The sequence below is a fragment of the Periplaneta americana genome, chromosome 4 (genome assembly GCF_040183065.1).
Source record: "Periplaneta americana isolate PAMFEO1 chromosome 4, P.americana_PAMFEO1_priV1, whole genome shotgun sequence".
NCBI lineage: Eukaryota > Metazoa > Arthropoda > Insecta > Blattodea > Blattidae > Periplaneta > Periplaneta americana.
In genome coordinates, this window is record NC_091120.1 from 104,588,269 (window position 1) to 104,602,312 (window position 14,044).

A 14,044-nucleotide genomic window follows, 5' to 3' on the forward strand; every position below is an offset into this window, starting at 1 on the left:
GACCTACTGAACTTAGGAGTAAGCGTTACCTCATTTTTTGTTCGTTTTTAATTCAATAAGAACATGATTTCCGTCGAAATTTCATTACCGAAGAGACTGGGCTATTTGTTTTCCAACTGAAATGGCTCTTTTATTTCACAATATTTTTAAATAAATATTTTAGTTGGTTTCATACCGATTTCTGTAACATTTTGTAACATGAATGAAATTGCGACAAATCTTTGCCGGAAAGCCGGCTAGAATGTGTCATATTCACTCTGAAAACACTGTAACCAATTGGACATTTTCGTAATCAAATTCTACTGTACGTTTAATATAGGACACTTCTGTTTTCATCGCCAGCATTTCAACATTTCATTTTTAATCATTATCAGTGGCTCAGTCGGTTAAGGCGCTTGCCTGTCGGTCTGAAGTTGCGCTCGGACGCGAGTTCGATCCCCGCTTGGGCTGATTACCTGATTGGATTTCCCGAGGTTTTCTCCAATCGTAATGTGAATGCTAGGTAATCTGTGGCGAATCCTTGGTGTCACCTCGCCAAAATATCGTCTCACTATCACCAATTTCATCGACGCTAAATAACATATTAGTTAATACAGCGTTGAGAGAGAGATGGAACGGAGAAAAATTCTCTCCGGCGCTTTGTGATTTAAAGACGGCGCCCATACCGTCGGACCCCGGCCAACCAGTCACTCATCTGAGTGCATATCATATGTACTTCGGTACATCAAAATAAATATGATATGCGTAATAAATCACTTTGTGATTTAAAGACGGCGCCCATACCGTCGGACCCCGGCCAACCAGTCACTCATCTGAGTGCACCTCTACACATGTATGGACTTCGGTCCTGCGTGCATAGACATCTATGACGTAGTGCAGAGGGCGGCCACTAGAGGGAACCCAAGAGATGGAGCTTAATCTGAGACGATTCTCAACGGTGTCGGGATTGTATCCGGCGTGGCTTAGTGGTTAAAGCATCAGTACGGAGAGCTGAAAACCCGGGTTCAAATCCCGGCGCCGGAGAGAATTTTTCTCCGTTCCATCTCTCTCTCATCATCTGAGAAAGCAGAATATCTGCATGGAAATATCATATGTACTTCGGTACATCAAAATAAATATGATATGCGTAATAAATCACTTTGTGATTTAAAGACGGCGCCCATACCGTCGGACCCCGGCCAACCAGTCACTCATCTGAGTGCACCTCTACACATGTATGGACTTCGGTCCTGCGTACATAGACATCTATGACGTAGTGCAGAGGGCGGCCACTAGAGGGAACCCAAGAGATGGAGCTTAATCTGAGACGATTCTCAACGGTGTCGGGATTGTATCCGGCGTGGCTTAGTGGTTAAAGCATCAGCACGGAGAGCTGAAAACCCGGGTTCAAATCCCGGCGCTGGAGAGAATTTTTCTCCGTTCCATCTCTCTCTCATCATCTGAGAAAGCAGAATATCTGCATGGAAATATCATATGTACTTCGGTACATCAAAATAAATATAATACAGCGTTGTTAAATAACCAACTAAAAATTATCATCATTGTTCAGGTTTAAGCTACTCATTCATTCATTTTATTCCATAGTTCTTACATGAGCAATGAAGCTTTAAGATGTGGAACAAGTCAAAATTTTACAATATTACAATTACAATTTTTACAAATTTTTATAGTTTTACAATTTAGTAATTTTCTACAATTTTGACAATTTTGTGCAATTTTTTACAATATTTTGGCGACATGTAGTGAGATGAGGTGAGGTCCGAGGATTCGCCAAAATATTACCCGGCATTTGCCTTTTGGTTGGGGAAAACCTCGGAAAAACTCAACCAGGTAATCAAATCAAAGGAGTTGATGCCAAGGACTCGCCATAGACCATCCGGCTTCAGTCCCTCGGCTGTGGAAAACCTCGGAAGAAACCAAAGACCAAAGTGGGATCCAACCCAAGCCCGAACGCAGCTCCGGATCAGCAGCCCAGCGAGTCTGCCGACTGAGCTACATCGATGGCTCTACTAAAAGTATACAATACATAGCCAATCAGATTATTAAATTTACAAACGCAAACGATCATTCATCAGTTGAGCTATATGTACAGTACAATACAAAACAAGTAAGTTAATTAAATTTAAGGCATAAACAATTCAACCAGTTGTGATATACAGAAATTGATAATACATATCATGCAAACTACTTCAAATTACAAACACAAACAATTTATCAATAGAGCTACATAGATTACTATTGTATTTAAAGCATATACAATTCATCGGCCAAAACTATACAAATATATACAATACAAAGTAGCATACTTTCATTAAGCTATACAAATTTGTGCAATTAATATCAAGTAGATTAATTCAATTTATAATTATAAACAATTCACCAGTTGAGCTATACAGACTACTATACAATTTACAGCATATACAATTCGTCAATTGAGCTATACAGACTACCATTCAATTTACAGTAGGCCTATATACAATTCATCAGTAGAGCTACATAGATTAGTAATCATTTTAAAAGCATATACAATTCATCAGCCAAACTATACAGACATATACAATCAAATTAGTTCAATTTACAAACTTATTTTCGTTAAGCTATACAAAATTGTACAATTCATATGAAGTAGATTAATTCAATTTATAGCTTAAGCAATTCATCAGTTGACCTATACAGTATACTATTCAATTTGCAGTACATACAATTCATCAGTTATGCTAAACAAAAATATACGATGGATAGTAAACAGATTAAGTCAATATAAAAATACATTTTAGTTGAGCTATATAAAATTGTACATGTCATTTAAGTAGAATAATTCAATTCACAAGCATAAACAATTCAATTGTGTAGAAGTTATGAGTATGTAGAAATTTGGTTAATTCTTTTCTGAACCTTTTCTCGTGGTTCTTCAAATCTTTAAGATAATTAGGCAGTGCATTGAAGACTGTTATACATGAATCGCGAACTCCTTTTTTAAAACAGCTTAGACTAACAGAGGGTAGATGAAGATCTGATTTATGTCTTGTATTAAAATGATGAATGTCTTGATTAGTACTGAATTTATCTTGGTTCTTAATATACAGCATCATAAGGGAAAGAATGTATTCACAAGGTAAAGTCAAGATTTCTAAGTTTCGGAAAATATTTTTACATGATGTCCTTTTATGCACACCGGCCATTATTCTTATAGCTTTCTTTTGTAAAACAAAAACGTGTTTAGTTTCAGACGAGTTACCCCAGAATATTAATCCATATTTCACTACAGAGTGAAAATATGCAAAGTATGACATTTTAAGTAAGTTTATATCACCTATAGTAGATAAGGATCTTAATGCATAACAGGCAGAGCTCAATTAACGAGTAATACATTCTATATGCGTTTTCCAGTTCAAGTGATTATCCAATTCTAAACCAAGAAACTTTGTGCTTATAGATTCTTTGAGATGAGTTCCATTAAACGAATAATGTAGGAAACCTGAGCACTATTGTGTGTACTAAATTTGACTGCACTGGTTTTATCAACATTAAGTGCTAGTTTATTTGCATGGAACCATTCATTCATTAGATTCAGCACTGTATTAGAAGTATTTATAAAATGATCGTATTGTTTGCTTGAAACAATTACACTTGTATCATCTGCAAATAAAATTACATGAGCTAAATTGTTTATGGTCAAGACTAAATCATTAATATAAACTAGAAACAACAATGGACCTAAAATTGACCCCTGCGGAACACCATGTTTAATATTTCTAAATTCTGAATAAGTAACTTTATGACTATTTGGTACATTTATTTCTACTTTTTGTTTTCTATTTGATAAGTACGATGTAAACCAACCCAACGTCTCATCTTTAATACCATAAAACTTCAATTTTTTTACTAATATACTATGGTCTGCACAATCAAATGCTTTAGCCAAGTCACAAAAAATCCCACCTACATGTAGTTTCGAATTTAATGAATTTAGTATTTCATCCACCAAACTAAAAGCAGCATTCTCTGTCGATTATAAACGCTGGCGATGATCGTCAGGAAATGGTTTCTTTATCAGCGTACATCGCTGTCAATTCTCATTCGTTTTGCTGCCATACCTCGATTCAATATTTCTACATCGCCTTCTCTAAATATCGATTAATTATTGAACATGTAAGCAGCAATGTGCGTCTTGAATTTGCTTCAGAAGCAACCTCCAGCGATCTGCGTCGCGTCCGACGATGTACGTTGGCGATCATCGCTGTAAAGAAACTGTAAGCATTCATTTTAACTGCTAGAAATTCCAGGCGACAATCGCCAGCGATGTGCGCCTAGCGATAATCGCCGTAAACAAACCGCAGCTTTAACGTACAACCATCTCTCATAGTGTACCGTGAGGAAACCATCGAATAAAAAAATACATTCTCAATTTTCGATGCGTTATTTCCAGAAAGGGATGTTTGAAGTCAAATGTGAACAGTCGGATAACACGGTGCATAGACAACTAAGGGCGTGTTTCTCTTTAATATCTGCAGTGCTTAAAAGATATATTATGTACCTATTTGCACATGTAAAAGTGAATCAGAGTACATTTGAAAAAGACAAAGAGCGTTAGAGCATAACCCATGTTTACAGAATAATCCGGTCACAGTGAATAACTGATTGGTATTCGCGGGAATTGCGTAACGCTCCCGCTAGAAATGAATACATAATTTTGGTTAATAAACCCAAAGGGAAAATGGCCACGGGGAGACAATAGCGAAGGTGAGAGGATAATACACGGATTAATTTGACAGATATTGCCACTGAGTTCCGAAATAGGATTGATTACGATCGTAGGTTTGTGCAGGAGCGGGTTTAGAGAACACTGCATCTTTGGTTCGTGGAAATGCCTGTTTTGATTTTGAAAATACAGCTCTTTTGCCTAATAATTATAGGCATGTTATAATGACTATATACTGCAGATTTTTCAGGTAACCTTTAACATATGTGTCATCTTATCTTAAATAGTTTTAAAGCATGACAATAATAACAGAGCACATAAAACGATTTTGTCTTAAAGAACCCGAAAAGCATGTAGTTATAATAATTGAGAATCAACGCTAAAATGAATGGAAAATAATTTCTCATTTTGTCTTCATTTATCTAAGCAATAATTGAGGCTGTGATTATTAGAGGAGAAAAATTCGCTCCGGCGCCGGGGAACGAACCCGGGTCCTTCGTTCTGAGTACCAAGTACTCTAACCACTGAGCTACCGCCGAAGTTCAGTCCACAGCACCGGATCGAATCCCTCTCCTCTAGAGTTTTTCCCTTTGTGGCCTGACTCAAAGTAAGTGGAACCAAGGACCCGGGTTCGACCCCCGGCGCCGGAGCAAATTTTTCTCGTCTAATAATCATTGTTAATCTTTACGTAGAATAATTGAGGCACTGACATGGAAAATATTGTAAGTCGCAAAAAAATTGATCTTTTGTTTTGCCATGGAAAAAATAGTAAGCGCTCGTGCCAATGTCATGGAAATAGTGGCAGGTCAGTAGATGTACTTGATACCTTCTAAGGGCCCTTACACACGAGCGACTTTTTGCCGCCAAGGTCGACTGCAAAAAGCAGTTGGTCTGCCGCCGACATGAGCGGTTTTTCGACGGCAGAAGCCGTCGACATGGGCGACTCTGCAGTCGACACGGGCGGTGTGTGTCGTCGGTTCCGGCGGCAGTCGAACTGCAAAAGGTGTGTCATTTTTCACTTGTATTGTAATAATGTACGTCGAGGAAGAACTAATTGTATTATTTCTTCTCCGTCCTGGAAAAAGACGTTTTAAATGTAGAAAATATTGGAAACATCGGATTGTCTTTCAATGAGCGCAATATCCCCAATTTCACTGCCTTTTCACGAGCTTCGTGCCTATGAAGATAATTTTCTTCACTACTTCAGAATATCAGGGCTATCATTCGATCATATGTTGGAAAAAGTGACAGACGATGCAGACCTAGGAATATTTTTTCTGAATCTTCTGAGAGGTCTGAGAGAAGGATAGCTAGAAACATACTGCAGGCCACCGGCGTCATTCGGCTAAGGTGCTCGCCTGTCGATCCGGAGTTGCACTCGGATGTGGGTTCGATTCCCGCTTGGACTGATTACCTGGTTGGGTTTTTTTCCGAGGTTTTTTCAACTGTAAGGCGAATGTCAGGTATCTATGGCGTATCCTCGGTCTGTCGTCAAATAACATCTATCACCAATCCTATCGACTCTAAAATATCTAGTGGTTGATACAGCGTCGTTAAATTACCACACACACACACTGCAGTCTCAAAAAAGGAGTAATTTCTCTTTCTGACACAGATAAGCTTGACAGATCGGGAAAGAAAGATGCTGCTAATTTTGTGAAGGAAATTACAATTACTACACCGAAACGTGTCACAAAATAAAAAGAGCGTACATGTCAGCTGTTATAAAGCCTATTCCACTAACTCCTGAGAAAGCTTTGCCTCTTGTTGCAAAATAAATATTTTACCTCTAACTGCTGTACAAAGTTTGATCATAATCTGATAGATATAAGGAAACTTATTAAATTTGTCTAAATTCACCCCTATAATGGGATAGTTTCCTTTGCACAAATATAATTGGTGCTTGTACACAAAACAAATATGTTACCCTTAACTACCGTACAATTTTGATGAAAATCTGTTTCGTTTGAGAAAATGTATTAATTTTATCTAAATTCACCCCTACAATGGGACAGTTTCTTTTACACAAGTATAATGAGAGTTTGTATACAAAACAAATATACTGCATATAACTACTGTGCAAATTTTAATGAAAATCTGTTAGATAGAAGAAAAGTTATTAATTTCCACTAAATGCACCACTTTCTCTGAAACGTAACAAGAGTTGCTATACAAAACAAATATACTACCTGTAACTACTGTACAAAATTTCATGAAAATCTGTTAAGTAGGAGAAAAGTTAATAATACGAGTAGTAGTTAATTTTTCTATAAATTCAGCACCTATAAGGGGTAGTTTCCTTTATACAAATGTAATCGGAGTTTGCATACAAAACAAATATACAACCTATAACTACTGTACAACGTTTCATGAAAATCTGATAGATAGAAGAAAACTTATTAATTGTTCTTTAAATACATCCCCCGTAAGTGTAGTTCCCCTTGTACCAACGTAATCAGTTTGTATACAAAACAAATATACTACCCGAAACTATTGCACAAAGTTTTATGAAAATCTGTTACATAGGAGAAAGTTAATCATTTTCTCTAGATGCAACACATAAGGGGTAGTTTCCCTTATAAAAACATTATTAAAGTTTGTATAAAAGACAAATATACTACGTGTAACTATTGTACGAAGTTTCATGAATATCTATTAAATAGGAGAAAAGTTATTGACTTTCTCTAAACGCACCCTTTATAGCCGGTAGTTTCGTTTATACAAACGTAATCAGAGTTTGTATACAAAATATGTACTACTTGTAAATACTGTACAAAGTTACATGATAATATGTTAAATAGGAGAAAAGATATTAATTATATCCAGTTAGATGTAATGTTTTGAACCACTGCGTGTCGCCGAACTTGGCGGCTAAAAGCCGTCCGTGTGTAAGCAGAAAACGCTGCCGCCCGTCGCGGGGACCGACTGCAAGACAGCGGCTGCAGTCGGTCTGCCGTCGGGGTCAGAGCTCGTGTGTAAAGCAACCGGCGTTTTCCATTTAAATACATTACCGACTGCATCCCCGCGACAAGCCGCTAAGGTCAACTGCTTTTTGCAGTCTACCTTGGCGGCAAAAAGTCGCTCGTGTGTAAGGGCCCTAATGCTCGACATAAGACGGCAGGTGTGTCAAGTCTACGGGGTATGGCTAAGAAAAAACAGAAAGTCGTCATTCGCCGACGTGTCTGACCAGTTCCACTGTGTGACAGTAAACAGAGCCTGAATGAAAAAGTGGTTCATGTGTTTTACGTGTCTAGCAATCTATTCCATTTAGAATGATGTGTCTTCCTTTTTGTTTAATCATCATCTCAAAATATGAAGTTCATAATTATTCTTCGTTTTTGTACATAGGTACTACATTTATTTCGTTATTTTGTTTGTGAAAGTTACTTGTAAATGGCAATACAGCTGTAATCACGATGGTGCCTTATGATTTTTGTGACGTTACCAAGAAATGTGACATATTTCTTAAGACTGTGTCTGTCAAAATTAGCACTCTCTCCAGGCTAAGGATTTCAAGATCCGATTTCCCATTAATAGAGACAAGTTCATTCAAGGAGGACGAACCGTGGAAAGAGTTCAATATCTTCAAAAGAGGGTAGTCTTTCCAGACCATCGGAAATATGCACTCATTACTAGGCTTCGGCCTAGGGACACAGAGTAACCAGTATGAGGTTTAGAGTACACGGAGTATAAATGACGTCATGACTCGTGTGGAAGGGAGACTGCAACAGCACAGGTGGGTCCGTAATGTGCATTACCGTTGTGTGTATTGCTGCTTGGCTGCGGTACGTGTAACAGACTTCGGCGTAGGGACACCTGATTGAAGGTTACAACTCACGTTAATACTTTAATGTAAGATATTTATTGTCTACATAGGAATGTAGGCCTACTGTATACAGGATGTTTAAAAATACGGGGCATGATTTCAGGTATGTATTTCCCACATATAGACAATCAAAATAGTTCATTACAACATGTGTCCGGAAATGCTTTATTTCCGAGTTATGGTCTTCACAACATTGAAATTCACCGGAACGTTTTTCTTTTCACAGGTCGTTGCCGTCAAAGGAGACATTAAAAGGGCACTCTGACAGTTCATTTCGAGGCGAAGGTTACATTCAGTGTTGTGTAGGCGTTAGACTGTGCGACATGTATTCAAATCAAGAGCTGGCAGAGATACACTTCATGTACGGTAAGGCGGACGGCAATGCTGCGCTGGCTCGTCGTTTGTACTAGGAGAGATACCCACAGCGACAATGTCCAGATCGGAAGACATTTGTACGTCTCCATTACCGTCTGTGCGAGTATGGAAAATTTAACTCTCCTGGTTTGGGAAGGGGACGACCAAGATCTAAACTCCAGAAGTACAGAAGGAGATTCTGGAGGTTGTGAACATGACTGCTTCTATCAGCACACGAAGGGTAGCGTTGCAAGTAAGTGTTCCTAATACGACTGTCTGGAGACTGTTGAAAGAGTATCAATTGTATCCTTATCATTTGCAACGTGTACAGGCCCTGTGACCAGTAGATTACCCTGCACGAGTTAGGTTCTGTCATTGGTTCTTGCAGTAGTGTGGTGTAAATCCGAACTTTCCTGCCTTAGTATTATTTACAGATGAAGCACAGTTCACACGAGATGGCATAACAAATTTCCACAATCAGCATGTATGGGCGTATGAAAACCCACGTGCAATTGTTCCATTTCATCACCAGGTGCGGTTCTCCCTCAACATGTGGGCCGATATCATTAGTGATGGATTAGTTGGACCCCATGTACTTGTAAACAGACTTACGGGGCAGGCGTACACAAACTTCCTGGAAAACACCATACCTCATGCTTTAGAAGACACTCCACTAATCAATCGTTAACACATTCACTTCTTGCATGATGGCGCTCCTGGACACTTCAGTCGTACGGCTCGCCGGTACTTGGATCGAAGCTTCCTGATCGATGGACAGGTAGAGGTGGCCCAATTGCTTTGCCTCCACGCTCACCTGATCTGAACCCTCTCGATTTCTACTTGTGGGGCCATTTAAAATCATTGGTTTATTCGTCTCCGGTGCCTGATTTGGAATCCCTTCGGAATCGAATTGTGGCATGTTCTGAGGACATACGCAATACTCCTGGAGTTTGCGATCGTGTTCGCAGGTCAATGAGACATCGATGTGAGGTCTATATTCAAGCAGGAGGTGGACATTTTGAACATCTTCTGTAATGACAACGACCTGCGGAAAGAAAAACGTTCCGGTGAATTTCAATGTTGTGAAGGCCATAAGTCGGAAATGAAGCATTTCCGGACACATGTTGTAATGAACTATTTTGATTGTCTACATGTGGGAAATACATACCTGAAATTATGCCCCGTATTTTTTAAACACTCTGTATATTGCATCTGTACAGGGTGAAATATATTTTGTGCCGTACTGAGACGGACTGTTTACATGTTGAGACGCGAAGTAACGGCGAGCTCCATTTCCCACTCCACTCGACCAACACAACACTATAGTTCGTGCGTTCTTAACTTCATGCGTTTCTGTGCCCAGGACCGAAGCCTGCTCATTACAACCTCTTACAAAGAGACCGGTCTTAAGTGAGCCCAAAAAGAAGAATCTATTAGCCATGGTAGAATTTCTGGAAAAGAAGTATAGTGAGTTTCATCGGAAAATTTGTGCTTGAAAAGTAATAAATGGCATAAATTGTTTTTGTTAAACTCATAACCTAATTTTTCTTTATTTTTTTAATACTTTCGTACAGGCAGATTAAGGTTTGTTATATAAAATCTGTTTGCTGTTGTTCTTTCAACAAAATTACAGCTTCTTTTTTTTGCAATCGGATAAATTTTCTGGTGTTCCCTAAACAATACGAGTAATATATATTTTTGTAATAAACTATACTTTACGGTGTTATCAAAGCTATTTTTCGCCTCACCTGTACAATTTCATTTTTGTGACAAGAAGAATGGAGCGTGTGAAGTGGACAAACAGAATAAGAAATGAAACTGCGTTGAAAAGAGTGAGCGAAGGAAGAATGATCCTGAAGCTATCAGGAAGAGGAAAAGGAATTGGTTGGGTCACTGGCTGAGAAGAACCTGCCTACTGGAAGGAATGGTGAAGGTAGAAGAATCGGGGTAGAAGAAGATATCAGATGATAGATGACATTAAGATATATGGATCATATGATGAAACGAAGAGAAAGGCAGAAAGTAGGAAGATTGGAAAAAGCTGGGTTTGCAGTGAAATACCTGCTCTTGGGCAGAACACTAAATGAATGAATGAATTAATTAATTAGTTAATCTTTCCCATGTCAGCGCCTCAATTATGACGAGAGATGTAATTAAGAAATATCAGGTTTTTGCAATTTTCTGAATAATAATGATTATGATATGATAAGATATGATATGTGATGTATGATATGATATATGATGTGATATGATATGATATACGATGTTTTTTTATTTTATTGTGTTATTTTACGACGCTGTATCAACCTCTAGGTTATTTAGCGTCTGAGTGAAATGAAGGTGATAATGCCGGTGAAATGAGTCCGGGGTCCAGCACCGAAAGTTACCCAGCATTTGCTCGTATTGGGTTGAGGGATAACCCCGGAAAAAACCTCAACCAGGTAACTTGCTCCAAACGGGATTCGAACCCGGGCCACCTGGTTTCGCGGCCAGAGGCGCTGACCGTTACTCCACAGGTGTGGACGATATACGATGTGATATGATATGATATGCGATATGATGTGGTAAGATAAGATATGATGATATAATGTGATGTGATGATATAGTATAATATTATGATATGATATGATATGATATGATATGATATGATATGATATGATATGATATGATATGATATGATATGATATGATATATGGTATGGTAAGATAAGATAAGTGACATGACGTAAAACAGGCATTTCAAAACCCTGCACATTGTGCAGTCGCGCACATTGTGCACTTGTCTCTGTGCGATGTGCAGTTCCTATTCCCCTACCTGGAAGGAGTGAATCGGCTTGGAGGGGGAACGCGACAGGGCTGTACATTACCTGCAATAGCAGAACAGCTTTGGTTTCAAGAACACAGATCAGTACGGGTGTGCTCATTGAGTTGTGATTGTGAATGCGTTATGAAAAATAAAGTGAGGAGTCCACAGATATAACGAAGAAGAGAAATCACGAATCGTATAACGTAACTGTTATGATGTTTTACTCAGCCAACAGTAATTATTTAAAAATGAAAGACTTTCATCATATCATGTGGACCTAATAGTGATATGAGAATTTAAATCAGATTAGCAAAGTTCTCAAAATATGATATTCGCCAGCTCTTATTTCTTAATTAGTACTCTCACGGTAAGACAAACATGGAGTCTGTACTAACACAGCCATCAATGGTTAGACGACTTACAACTTTTATTTGATAAGCTGATAAGTGATGAGAATATTGAGTGAAGAATACATATGAGGGTCTTGAGGTTGTAAGGGAAGGAAGAAAGCAACTATTTGTAAGGCGGATAAATTTTCTGGAAAAATAATACATCATGGCGAATTTTCCATCTCACGTTACTATATTATCTTAATATACTCGTACTTACGTTAATAAATCTTTAAACCTGACTTAAAGAAAATGTCCTCGCTTCACAGCTTGTGAAGTACAGTACTCTTTTAACTCAATTCAGTAACGCTCCCAACTTGCTGATACTTGCTCTCAACGTTTTCCAAATAAACTATATATAAATTTAAATTTAAATTCAAGCTTAATTTATCCAATTTATTAATAATAATGTGAATTTATATTAATATACAGCAAGGAAATGATTCCAGTGTAAAACCCTCACAATGTCCTATTGCATGTAATTGGGAGTAAAATATTTTCTTTAACATTTATGCACCAGTGGTCCCAATAATGCTTGAGGAACAATGAAAGAGTATTACTTTGAAATAATCAGTACCTACTACGTAAAATGAAATACTGTGTTCGTTTTTGTTGTTTCGAAATTACTGCAATATTTATATTTTCTTCAAATACTTTTATGATCTAGATATTAATGTAATAACTATGTAAGCAAATGTATTTTATTAGAATTAGAGTCTGGCTGGGCGGAACAGAAGGCCTACTGGCCTTAGCTCTGCCAGATTAAATAAATAAATTATTATTAATTATTATTATATATACAAATCATGTAAATAAATGATTCTTTACAAACGATTGCTTTGTGAATTGTAACTGAGTAAGTCTATTGTTTCTTGTGTTACAATTATTGTCAAATATAGACACTGACAACTCGGGAAGAAATTAAACACAGTATAAATATGGGAAATGCGTGTTATTATTCGGTTGAGAAACTTTTATCATCCAGTCTGCTGTCCAAAAATCTGAAAGTTAGAATTTATAAAACAGTTATATTACCGGTTGTTCTTTATGGTTGTGAAACTTGGACTCTCACTTTAAGAGAGGAACATAGGTTAAGGGTGTTTGAGAATAAGGTGCTTAGGAAAATATTTGGGGCTAAGAGGGATGAAGTTACAGGAGAATGGAGAAAGTTACACAACGCAGAACTGCACGCATTGTATTCTTCACCTGACATAATTAGGAACATTAAATCCAGACGTTTGAGATGGGCAGGGCATGTAGCACGTATGGGCAAATCCAGAAATGCATATAGAGTGTTAGTTGGGAGGCCGGAGGGAAAAAGACCTTTAGGGAGGCCGAGACGTAGATTGGAAGATAATATTAAAATGGATTTGAGGCAGGTGAGATATGATGATAGAGACTGGATTAATCTTGCTCAGGATAGGGACCAATGGCGGGCTTATGTGAGGGCGGCAATGAACCTCCGGGTTCCTTAAAAGCCATTTGTAAGTAAGTATAGACACTGACAGTAATTGTGTTTTTACTTCTGCTAAGTATGTCTATAATGTCCAAATGTCAATTAAATTGAACACTAGAAGCGCAGAATAGATTCTTGTACATCCCTCCCGCCAAGAACTGGTAAGAGCAACACGTGAATGATGCAATCTCCACAGATCGGCGTTCCGCGCACATACACTGCACTTTCAGTGTCTGATTTCTGACATGCCTGCCGTAAAATGACGTGATATACGGAGTCAAACAATTCTTTACATGTAATGGTGGAGCTCATTCCTAGGGGTACGTTGAGATTGAATGTAAAATTAGTAGACTATTGATTACGCTCAGTTTTAAGGTAGAGTTCTGAAGGGTTTAGTATAAAAATTACCCTGAAAAATTAAAAAAAATTAACTACAACATCCTACGTTGACAGTCACAGTACAAAAACGTATAATTTTAAATGTTGTGAATATAAGACAACTTGACAACCCC

At 37.9% G+C, this 14,044-nt stretch overlaps 1 protein-coding gene and 2 non-coding genes across 10 annotated transcripts in view; all 3 read left to right on the top strand.

Annotated features, from left to right (window-relative positions):
- The window catches only part of LOC138698100 (uncharacterized), a 960,595-nt gene that overhangs the window by 460,242 nt on the left and 486,309 nt on the right, over positions 1-14,044 (top strand). The window lies entirely within an intron of this gene.
- Positions 952-1,023, top strand: TRNAS-GGA (transfer RNA serine (anticodon GGA)). Its single transcript has one exon. It is a non-coding gene; the product is annotated as a tRNA-Ser (tRNA).
- On the top strand, positions 1,334-1,405 carry TRNAS-GGA (transfer RNA serine (anticodon GGA)). The gene has a single exon. It is a non-coding gene; the product is annotated as a tRNA-Ser (tRNA).